Source organism: Carassius gibelio, chromosome B22, assembly GCF_023724105.1.
Source record: "Carassius gibelio isolate Cgi1373 ecotype wild population from Czech Republic chromosome B22, carGib1.2-hapl.c, whole genome shotgun sequence".
In the NCBI taxonomy this organism is placed as follows: domain Eukaryota; kingdom Metazoa; phylum Chordata; class Actinopteri; order Cypriniformes; family Cyprinidae; genus Carassius; species Carassius gibelio.
Genome location: NC_068417.1, coordinates 48,076,203 through 48,088,217, shown reverse-complemented (window position 1 = coordinate 48,088,217; position 12,015 = coordinate 48,076,203). Strand labels below are relative to the sequence as shown.

General features: G+C 35.5%; 5 non-coding genes across 5 annotated transcripts; all 5 read right to left on the bottom strand.

Annotated features, from left to right (window-relative positions):
* Window positions 1–708: 708 nt before the first annotated feature.
* LOC128009241 (5S ribosomal RNA) lies at window positions 709–827 on the bottom strand. Its single transcript, XR_008180958.1, has one exon. It is a non-coding gene; the product is annotated as a 5S ribosomal RNA (ribosomal RNA).
* A 2,582-nt stretch (window positions 828–3,409) lies between these two features.
* On the bottom strand, window positions 3,410–3,528 carry LOC128005512 (5S ribosomal RNA). The gene has a single exon (XR_008178161.1). It is a non-coding gene; the product is annotated as a 5S ribosomal RNA (ribosomal RNA).
* A 508-nt stretch (window positions 3,529–4,036) lies between these two features.
* On the bottom strand, window positions 4,037–4,155 carry LOC128009240 (5S ribosomal RNA). The gene has a single exon (XR_008180957.1). It is a non-coding gene; the product is annotated as a 5S ribosomal RNA (ribosomal RNA).
* Window positions 4,156–11,286: 7,131 nt separating this feature from the next.
* LOC128009239 (5S ribosomal RNA) lies at window positions 11,287–11,405 on the bottom strand. Its single transcript, XR_008180956.1, has one exon. It is a non-coding gene; the product is annotated as a 5S ribosomal RNA (ribosomal RNA).
* A 221-nt stretch (window positions 11,406–11,626) lies between these two features.
* On the bottom strand, window positions 11,627–11,745 carry LOC128002972 (5S ribosomal RNA). Its single transcript, XR_008175706.1, has one exon. It is a non-coding gene; the product is annotated as a 5S ribosomal RNA (ribosomal RNA).
* Window positions 11,746–12,015: the final 270 nt, after the last annotated feature.

Genomic DNA, 12,015 nt, shown 5'->3' with positions numbered 1-12,015 from the left:
AGTACTAACCAGGCCCAAACCTGCTTAGCTTCCGAGATCAGACGAGATCGGGCATAGCCAGGTTGGTATGGCGGTAAGCGAAGTCCTCTGCAAAGAGAGGGCTATTTAAAGAGCAGCCAATCTTATCGCCAGTACATTATATAAGTAGGAAAGAAAACCCAAAAGCTTAAAGCACCTGGTATTCCTAGGCAGTCTCTCATCAAAGTACTAACCAGACCTAAACCTGCTAAGATTCAGAGATCGGGCATTGACTCTTTTTTTTTTTTTTTTTTTTTTAATGAAAGATTATTATATAATTCGTGAAATTTTCCAAAAAGATTAAAGCACCTGGTATTCCCAGGCAGTCTCCCATCCATGTACTAACCAGGCCCAAACCTGCTAAGATTCAGAGATCGGGCATTGACTCTATTTTTTGGCAAAATTATTATATACTAAGTGAAAAATTTCCAAAAAGCTTACAGCACCTGGTATTCCCAGGCGGTCTCCCATCCAAGTACTAACCAGGCCCAAACCTGCTAAGATTCAGAGGTCGGGCATTGACTCTAGTAGGAAGTAGGAAAGAAAACCCAAAAGCTTAAAGCACCTGGTATTCCTAGGCAGTCTCTCATCAAAGTACTAACCAGACCTAAACCTGCTAAGATTCAGAGATCGGGCATTGACTCTATTTTTTGGCAAAATTATTATAAACTAAGTGAAAAATGTCCAAAAAGCTTACAGCACCTGGTATTCCCAGGCGGTCTCCCATCCAAGTACTAACCAGGCCCAAACCTGCTTAGCTTCCGAGATCAGACGAGATCGGGCATAGCCAGGTTGGTATGGCCGTAAGCGAAGTCTGCTGCAAAGAGAGGGCTATTTAAAGAGCAGCCAATCTTATCGCCAGTACATTATATAAGTAGGAAAGAAAGCCCAAAAGCTTAAAGCACCTGGTATTCCTAGGCAGTCTCTCATCAAAGTACTAACCAGACCTAAACCTGCTAAGATTCAGAGATCGGGCATTGACTCTATTTTTTGGCAAAATTATTATATACTAAGTGAAAAATGTCCAAAAAGCTTACAGCACCTGGTATTAACAGGCAGTCTCCCATCCATGTACTAACCAGGCCCAAACCTGCTAAGATTCAGAGATCGGGCATTGACTCTATTTTTTTGCCAAATTATTATATACTAAGTGAAAAATTTCCAAAAAGCTTACAGCACCTGGTATTCCCAGGCGGTCTCCCATCCAAGTACTAACCAGGCCCAAACCTGCTTAGCTTCCGAGATCAGACGAGATTTTTTTTTTTTTTTTTTTATTTTTTTTTTTTTTTATTAACAAATTTAAAATATTTCATTAAAAACATTGTACACATTTTCCACAGAAGCATAACAAACAAAAACAATAATTATTTGCCACAGGTTTGATAAAAGCCATTTCTCTAAACACCAAACACATTTATTTCACTTTACATTCAATAAATAACCTTTTATCTCCATTTTTCTTTTTGAAATACAATTAAGGCATTAGCATACCATGATACAATGTATAAAAACATTATAATAATAAATAATAATACAAATTTAAACCAAACATTGTATTCTTAGTCTACCTCCTCCTCCTCATCTTCCCTCAACACTTGAAATTTATTCTCAAACAAATGTTTCCCCTTATTGTATTTTTCCCTAAAATGTCTTTTTTTTCTGGCCACATTCACATTTGGTATTACCTTAAGGGTTCTCCTTCTTAATGTCACCCTTTTGTCCTTTCTATCATCCATTCTGTCCACTCCTTTCTCCTCTTCAGTTATCTCTTGCATTTCCTCCTCCTTTTCTTTTAGTCCTTGGTTCTCCATTTCCTCCAATGCCCCTTGTGTTACTTCCTGTGATGTCAATATTCCTTTGTCCATTTCTCCTTCCAGCCTTTTCTCTTCCAATTCCATTTCTTTCTCCTCTTCAGTTATCTCTTGCATTTCCTCCTCCTTTTCTTTTAATCCTTGGTTCTCCATTTCCTCCAATACCCCTTGTGTTACTTCCTGTGATGTCAATATTCCTTTGTCCATTTCTCCTTCCAGCCTTTTCTCTTCCAATTCCTTCTTATTTTCCACAATAGCCTCTTTATTCACACCATCCTCTTCCTCATTCTCTCCACCATTTTGTAATTCAGTTTCTTTTGACATTCGCCCTCCTACACCTTCTGACTCTTTATTTTGAATTTCATTCTCCATCCAACACTCACATCTTATGATCACCTTTCTGCAATCCGGGCACTTAATTGCATCGCAATCCCTTGCGTAATGACCCTGGCCATTGCACTGATGACATTTAAAATCTGGACAGTCTTTGAACACATGTCCCGGATTCATGCACAATCGACAGGTTTTAACCTGACGATCATGCATGATCCTGAAATACTGTGTTCCCTCCTCCGTATCAAACTTTGTACTGTATGGCAGAGACACTACTTCTTTAGGAAATTTCACCCTTAGGTACCTTGTACCATCCGCAATGTCTGTGCCTGGATACATTCTTCTTATGATGTCTGAAACAGGTGTTACGCCCCAATTTTGTAATTTAATTAAAATGTCAGAGTCCTCAATATAGGCTGGCAAATGTATGAAAGAAACCACATACTCCCTTGTTTTCAGTTGTCGAATCTCACACAGTTTTCCTTTTATCATTAATCCTTCATCTAATCCATCGCACGCCTCCCTGTTTATCAGTGTAATTTCATATTCTTTTACTTGCCTTGGTCTGACTGCTAGAATCTTTCCTCCTCCAATCCTTTCGTTCACTGCTTTGATAATGTCCTCTGCTCTTGCATCTCTCTGATCCGCCATGTCAACAATTACTGTAGCCTCTTTAGAGTAAATCCTCTTGTTATAATCCATTCGTCCTTGTCCATCTCGTTGTTCTTTATCCATTTCTTTGTCTGTTAGCACTCGTCTTCCTCCTGCCATGTCCACTTCTTTGCCATGTAATCCATCCATTTTTCAAACAAAAGAAAAATTTCTCCCCAGACAGCAAACTGCTGCTGGGAAGTATAAAAACTAAAACAAACAAAAATCAATAAGTTGCAAAAGAAATAAATCTTTACGCAGATAAAACAAAACAAAAAACACAAGGTGAGCCTCTCTCACCTACTGCCTACTACAAACTGCCAACTCACTTCCTGTGTGGCTCACTAGCGTTGCCAGGTTGGTTTGGCCGTAAGCGAAGTTTGCTGCAAAGAGAGGGCTATTTAAAGACCAGCCAATCTTATCGCCAGTACATTATATAAGTAGGAAAGAAAACCCAAAAACTTAAAGCACCTGGTATTCCTAGGCAGTCTCTCATCAAAGTACTAACCAGACCTAAACCTGCTAAGATTCAGAGATCGGGCATTGACTCTATTTTATGGCAAAATTATTATAAACTAAGTGAAAAATGTCCAAAAAGCTTACAGCACCTGGTATTCCCAGGCGGTCTCCCATCCAAGTACTAACCAGGACCAAACCTGCTTAGCTTCCGAGATCAGACGAGATCGGCCAAAGCCAGGTTGGCATGGCTGTAAGCGAAGTCTGCTGCAAAGAGAGGGCTATTTAAAGAGCAGCCAATCTTATCGCCAGTACATTATATAAGTAGGAAAGAAAGCCCAAAAGCTTAAAGCACCTGGTATTCCTGGGCAGTCTCTCATCAAAGTACTAACCAGACCTAAACCTGCTAAGATTCAGAGATCGGGCATTGACTCTTTTTTTTTTTTTTTTTTTTAATGAAAGATTATTATATAATTCGTGAAATTTTCCAAAAAGATTAAAGCACCTGGTATTCCCAGGCAGTCTCCCATCCATGTACTAACCAGGCCCACAGCTGCAAATATTCAGAGATCGGGCATTGACTCTATTTTTTGGCAAAATTATTATATACTAAGTGAAAAATGTCCAAAAAGCTTACAGCACCTGGTATTAAGAGGCAGTCTCCCATCCATGTACTAACCAGGCCCAAACCTGCTAAGATTCAGAGATCCGGCATTGACTCTATTTTTTGGCAAAATTATTATATACTAAGTGAAAAATTTCCAAAAAGCTTACAGCACCTGGTATTCCCAGGCGGTCTCCCATCCAAGTACTAACCAGGCCCAAACCTGCTTAGCTTCCGAGATCAGACGAGATCGGGCATAGCCAGGTTGGTATGGCCGTAAGCGAAGTCTGTTGCAAAGAGAGGGCTATTTAAAGACCAGCCAATCTTATCGCCAGTACATTATATAAGTAGGAAAGAAAACCCAAAAGCTTAAAGCACCTGGTATTCCTAGGCAGTCTCTCATCAAAGTACTAACCAGACCTAAACCTGCTAAGATTCAGAGATCGGGCATTGACTCTTTTTTTTTTTTTTTTTTTTTTTTAATGAAAGATTATTATATAATTCGTGAAATTTTCCAAAAAGATTAAAGCACCTGGTATTCCCAGGCAGTCTCCCATCCATGTACTAACCACGCCCAAAGCTGCAAATATTCAGAGATCGGGCATTGACTCTATTTTTTGGCAAAATTATTATATACTAAGTGAAAAATGTCCAAAAAGCTTACAGCACCTGGTATTAACAGGCAGTCTCCCATCCATGTACTAACCAGGCCCAAACCTGCTAAGATTCAGAGATCCGGCATTGACTCTATTTTTTGGCAAAATTATTATATACTAAGTGAAAAATTTCCAAAAAGCTTACAGCACCTGGTATTCCCAGGCGGTCTCCCATCCAAGTACTAACCAGGCCCAAACCTGCTTAGCTTCCGAGATCAGACGAGATTTTTTTTTTTTTTTTTTTTTTATTTATTAAAAATCACAAAATAAAAACATTAACAATACATCACCACAAATATTTAAACATCTTCCAGTAACAGAACTTCAAAACCAGTCCAAGTTTTAACAATGTATGGATTATTCCTTGTAAAACATTTTTCAAACATTTCCATATTCTCAAGCATTTTGCAATAGTCATATAAAACTTGTATTTCCTCCATCATGATCTGTTTATATAATAACTTTATCGCTATTTATTTTTTCTTTTGTTTCATTATATTTCTCCTTCTCCATATTGCAAATCTTGCAAGCGTTAACATAAAATTTAGAGCATAGTTATTTTTTGTCCTTCCATTGAAGCCAAATAAAAGCAATGTATCCCATTCTTCCAATGTAATCTTGTCATTATACAGAAAATCACATACCATCTTTTTTAACATTTTTATAAAATCACTTAACTTTCTGCAATTTAAAAATAAATGTAATACACCTTCCTTTTTCTCCAAACACACTTTGCACATTTCATCTTGCGCTAACCCAATTTTACTTAAAATAATTTCTGTCATCACACAATTGTGTCTTAATAAAAAATCAAAATTTTCCAAAACCGGACTTTTAAAATTCAATCTTACATTTTTCCATATATTCGAAGCATCAAAATTGTCAAATAACTTTTCCCAATATTCTATTGCTTTAGGCTTTACAAAAACAGTCTTACTTAAACAGGTATAAAACATCTTAATGACACAATCATTAAAAACAATCTTATCATCCCCTGCTTTTAAAAAAACCTTTGGTTTTTCATTTTCGGTTTCTTTTTCATTATCCTCAATATTTTTAATCCAATGTTCTGGCAATGCTAATTTTAATTTTGTATATTGTTCTTCAATTTTCCCTTTGTTTTCTATATCTTCTATTTCCTCAAGTGAATCAATTATTGCTTGTGTAGGTAAAAATCCAGGTTTCACTTCATATAAAATGTCTTTTACTTGTCTAAAACCTACTGCGTACCAGTTTTCATAAAACATATGCTTTTTGCTTTTATTATTTTGATTTAAAAATAGGGGTTGCTGCAGGTACTGTTTTCTCCCTTTAATCTCTACGTACACATTTTCATAAAACATTTTCCAGCTTCTCAACAATTCTTTATAAAACTCTGGTATATTTTCTATCATATTATCCTTAAAAGCCATCCATAAAAAATCATCTCCTATTTGTCCGCATTTATTAATAACATAATTCATGACACTTTTCCATGGAATGTTGTCTTTGTTAAAAAACTTTTTTACTGTTTTAATTCTCATGCTTTTCATTCTCAGCCATGGATCTATTAGTCCTAATCCTCCATCTTCCACCTTTCCAATGATTGTGTTATATGCAATTTTAGATGGCTTACCATCCCAAAGAAACTTTAAAATCATAGTTTTTATTCTCTTATATACCCATATTGGTAAACTAACAACACTTAAAACATACCACATTTTGGATAAAAAAAGAGAATTCAAGACAAGGACCTTCCCTTTTAGAAACAGTACTCTCTGTTTCCAAAAATTTAATCTTTTTTCCATTTTGTTTACAGTTTCATCCCAATTTATTTCTCTAGTTTTAATTTCATCAGATCCAAGTGTAATGCCTAAAATTTTTATATTATTCTTTTGCTCTTTTAACTGCCAATTTCTTTTTGAAATGTCCACTTTTCCAATCTTAATATATTCAGTTTTTTCCTTATTTACTTTTGCACCCGAACCTCGACAGTATTTATCAATAATTCCCATAGCCTTTTCAGCACTATTAAAATCTTTTAAAATCAGAGTAGTATCATCTGCATACTGAAACAATTTTTGTTCTATTACATTGTCTTCTATTAAAAAACCTTTTATTTCTTTTTCTCCATTTATTGCTAAACCTAACGGTTCAGCAACTAAAGTATATAATAAAGCTGATAAGGGACATCCTTGTCTTATAGATCTAGATATTCCTATGAAGTCTGTTAAAAAACCATTTATTTTAAAACAACTAAAAATATCTGTATAAAAACATTTCATCCACTTTATAAAATTATTACCAAAACCAAACTGTTGAATTAAATCAAATAAATATTTGTGCTCAACTCTGTCAAATGCCTTTTCTAGATCTATACTGATTAAAAAACCATCACTCTTTTTCTCTTTTATGTACCAAATTAAATCTCTAATGCTTGTTACTGTATCCACTATATCTCTTCCTAATACGCCATATGCTTGATTAGTTGTAATGATGTGGGGAACTACTTTTTTAAGTCTATTCGCTAAAATCTTGGCCAATATTTTATAATCTGTGTTGAGCATACTTAATGGTCTGTAATTTTGTAAATCATCTTTATTCCCTTTCTTTTTATAAATTATTTTAATCATTCCCTTCTTCATACTCTCACTCAATTGTCCATTCTTAAAAATGGCTATGAAAAGATCTTTCAAAATAGGTATTAAAACATCTTTAAAAACCTTATAAAATTCAGATGATAAACCATCTAAACCAGGACTTTTCCCATTACTTAATTGCATTATAGCTTCATTTATCTCCTCTTCTGTTATATCACTATCACACATTTTTTTATCATCCTCTTTTACTTTAACTTTGATTTGATTTAACAAAAATACTTCATCTTCCTCATTAACTCCCTTTTTCTTAAATAAAACACCATAAAAATCCTTGACCTCTTTTAAAATCCCTTCTTTATCTTTTATATTTTTACCTTGCATTGAAACATTCTTTATTAAATCAGCTTTTTGTCTATTCTTTTCTGCATCATAGAAAAACTTTGTACTTCTTTCCCCTTCCACTGTATTTCTTATCTTACTTCTTATTCTAGCACCCACACATTTGTCCTCTTCCACTTTTTTAATTTTCTCTTCTAATATTACTATTTTCCTAATATCCGTATTTCCTTCAGTTATCTTTTTCATTTCATTTTCCCATTCTTTATTTAGTTCCCTTTCTTTAGCTCTTTTTGCTTTCTGTATTTTCTTAGAACATTCAATAGAAAAACTTTTGATATCTGATTTTATATTGTCCCACCACACACATATTGCTTCATCATATAAAACATCATCTACACTATTAATAATTAGGTTTTCCATTTCCATTTTATACAATTCGTTCTTTAAAAGCTGTGTATTAACCACCCATACACCTGGTCCTCTTTCAACTCCACTAAAATCCATCATTACATATAAAAAGTCATGATCACTCCCACTATACATTTTATAAAAAACTTTTGAAATAAAATGCTCAAATCTTCTGTCACATAAAATGAAATCTATTCTGCTTTGTTTTAAAATTGTATTTACCCACTGTCTTCTCGAATATTCTCTTTTGACTCTGTTTCTATCTCTCCATACATCTACAAATTTATGTTCAGCCATCATACATTTCAGTTCTTTTCTTCCAACATCAGCTCTATACACCATAAAATCTTCAACATCTATTCTTTCTAAAACAGTATTAAAATCTCCTATAACAATGACATTCTTCCATCCATTAATCAAAACACTCAATTCTTTAAAAAAAGTAACTCTTTCCATATCTTCATTTGGAGCATGTATATTACATATTGTTATTTCTTCTCCCCTATCCATAATTTTAACAGTTAAAATCCTTCCATTGTTATCTTTAAATAAAACATTCGTTGATTCTACTACTCCCCTTCTAATTAGTATTGCCAATCCTTTTTTCTTATTTAAATCATTACTGTACCATATTTCTCCATCCCAAAATTTTTTAAAATCATTAACTATTGTTTCATTCCATCCAGTCTCCTGTATACATAAAATATCACTTTGTTTTGTTAAATTTATTATATTTTCAAACTTCAGCTTAGATGACAGCCCTCTAACATTAATTGAGACCAAACATAAATTACTCATAATGAAATAAAAAAAAAAAAAAAAAACACAAACCAAAACAACCCATCATCTATATATGGTCTCTCTTAATGTCTAGGAATTTAGATCTACTTTATCTTCATTTAGCCTTGCTCTGTCTTCTCTTCTTAACTTTTGTTTCTTTAATACTTGTTTAATATTTATTTCTGATACTGTTATCAATTTACGTCTTCTGTTCATAATGTCCGTTGTTCTGTTTTCAAGCTCAAGGTTAATTTCATCAGTTTCCTCATCGCTTACCTCCTCTTTATTCCACCCAGCTGCAATTTCACTCGTTGTTGCACATTCATTTTCTTTCATTTGTCCATCATTAGCAACAGTTTGATGTGTCTCAGTCTCCATTGTATGCACTTCAATTTCTTTATCTGCGTTGTCCTCTCTCCTCGTGGAGTCCTCCTTTCCTTGCTTACTTAAATCCTCAGAAATCCCATTCACCTCCTGTGTTTCATCTTTCCTTCTATTTCTGCTTGTCTCCTCCATGTGCTCCTGCACCTCTATCTCCATTTCTGCATTGTCCTCCTCTTCAGATTCACATGTACACCTCATCCATGTCTTTTCACAGCTTTTGCACCGTGGGGCTTGGCAGTCCCGCGCAAAATGCCCCTGTTCCAGACATTCTCTGCAGGTATATTGAGGACAGTCCTTTTTTTCATGCTCTGTGCTTGCACATATTCTGCAAGTCTTTAGCTGGCCGTCATGAATTACCCTGAAGTATTTTGGTCCCTCCTCTGTGTCAAATCTCACATTGTATGGCAGAGTCACAATGTCCTGTGGGAATCTTACTCTTAAAAACCTTGTTCCATCCGCAACAGTGGTGCCAGGATAATATCTCCTTCTTAAAGGGAGAATAGGATTTACTCCCCAATCCACCAGTTTTTGAATGATTTCATCATCTTTTATGTAATTTGGCAAAAGCAAAAAAGAGACCATTCTTTCAGTTTTGCATAGTTTTTTGATCTCACAAAACTGTCCATCAATCAGTAGTCCATCTACTAGCTTGTCACAATCCATCTCATTCTCCATGGTTAGTTCATAGTCAAAATTACTTTTTTTCCTCAGTCCATACAGCTTTCCAAATCCAGTTTTCTCTTCCACTGCCTTTATTATCATCATCACAGATATTTTCTCTGGATCATTAACAGTCATAGTTAGCGTTGCTTCTTTTTTGTAGTCTCTCTGATATTTCGATTGGCTTTTTATCTTTTTCATTGTCTCATTTCTTTGAACTGCTTCTCGTCTTCCATCAGTATAATCTCTTGTTTGTTTACCTTGACTTGTATATAGCTCTTCTGTTCCTCTACTCCTTGCATCCATTCCATTCTTCTTTCTCCTTGTGGCAACCATTGCCCATGTTTCTTTGTCATCTTTAACCTTTCCGTTGTCCATTTCTTTGTTTCTTTCAGTGTAGTCGTTGTCCTCAGTCTCTTGGTCTAATATCCGTTCCGGTTCAGTAACTGTAATATCCGTCATTTTGAAAAAAATAAAACCTCAGACAGTAAAACTGTCTGAGGTTTAAACAAAAAAATAAATAAATTGAACTTATAAACTTTAAGTAATTATCAAAAGAAAACACAATAAAACAAAAAATAGGGGAGAGCCTTTCCCTCCCAAACTGCCACCTCACACTTCCTGGATCGTACCAACTCAGGGAATAGCCAGGTTGGTATGGCCGTAAGCGAAGTCTGCTGCAAAGAGAGGGCTATTTAAAGAGCAGCCAATCTTATCGCCAGTACATTATATAAGTAGGAAAGAAAGCCCAAAAGCTTAAAGCACCTTGTATTCCTAGGCAGTCTCTCATCAAAGTACTAACCAGGCCCAAACCTGCAAATATTCAGAGATCGGGCATTGACTCTATTTTTTGGCAAAATTATTATATACTAAGTGAAAAATGTCCAAAAAGCTTACAGCACCTGGTATTCCTAGGCAGTCTCTCATCAAAGTACTAACCAGACCTAAACCTGCTAAGATTCAGAGATCGGGCATTGACTCTTTTTTTTTTTTTTTTTTTTTTTAATGAAAGATTATTATATAATTCGTGAAATTTTCCAAAAAGATTAAAGCACCTGGTATTCCCAGGCAGTCTCCCATCCATGTACTAACCAGGCCCAAACCTGCAAATATTCAGAGATCGGGCATTGACTCTATTTTTTGGCAAAATTATTATATACTAAGTGAAAAATGTCCAAAAAGCTTACAGCACCTGGTATTCCTAGGCAGTCTCTCATCAAAGTACTAACCAGACCTAAACCTGCTAAGATTCAGAGATCGGGCATTGACTCTTTTTTTTTTTTTTTTTTTTTTTAATGAAAGATTATTATATAATTCGTGAAATTTTCCAAAAAGATTAAAGCACCTGGTATTCCCAGGCAGTCTCCCATCCATGTACTAACCACGCCCAAAGCTGCAAATATTCAGAGATCGGGCATTGACTCTATTTTTTGGCAAAATTATTATATACTAAGTGAAAAATGTCCAAAAAGCTTACAGCACCTGGTATTAACAGGCAGTCTCCCATCCATGTACTAACCAGGCCCAAACCTGCTAAGATTCAGAGATCCGGCATTGACTCTATTTTTTGGCAAAATTATTATATACTAAGTGAAAAATTTCCAAAAAGCTTACAGCACCTGGTATTCCCAGGCGGTCTCCCATCCAAGTACTAACCAGGCCCAAACCTGCTTAGCTTCCGAGATCAGACGAGATCGGGCATAGCCAGGTTGGTATGGCCGTAAGCGAAGTCTGCTGCAATGAGAGGGCTATTTAAAGACCAGCCAATCTTATCGCCAGTACATTATATAAGTAGGAAAGAAAACCCAAAAGCTTAAAGCACCTGGTATTCCTAGGCAGTCTCTCATCAAAGTACTAACCAGACCTAAACCTGCTAAGATTCAGAAATCGGGCATTGACTCTATTTTTTGGCAAAATTATTATAAACTAAGTGAAAAATTTCCAAAAAGCTTACAGTACCTGGTATTCCCAGGCGGTCTCCCATCCAAGTACTAACCAGGCCCAAACCTGCTTAGCTTCCGAGATCAGACGAGATCGGGCATAGCCAGGTTGGTATGGCGGTAAGCGAAGTCCTCTGCAAAGAGAGGGCTATTTAAAGAGCAGCCAATCTTATCGCCAGTACATTATATAAGTAGGAAAGAAAACCCAAAAGCTTAAAGCACCTGGTATTCCTAGGCAGTCTCTCATCAAAGTACTAACCAGACCTAAACCTGCTAAGATTCAGAGATCGGGCATTGACTCTTTTTTTTTTTTTTTTTTTTTTTAATGAAAGATTATTATATAATTCGTGAAATTTTCCAAAAAGATTAAAGCACCTGGTATTCCCAGGCAGTCTC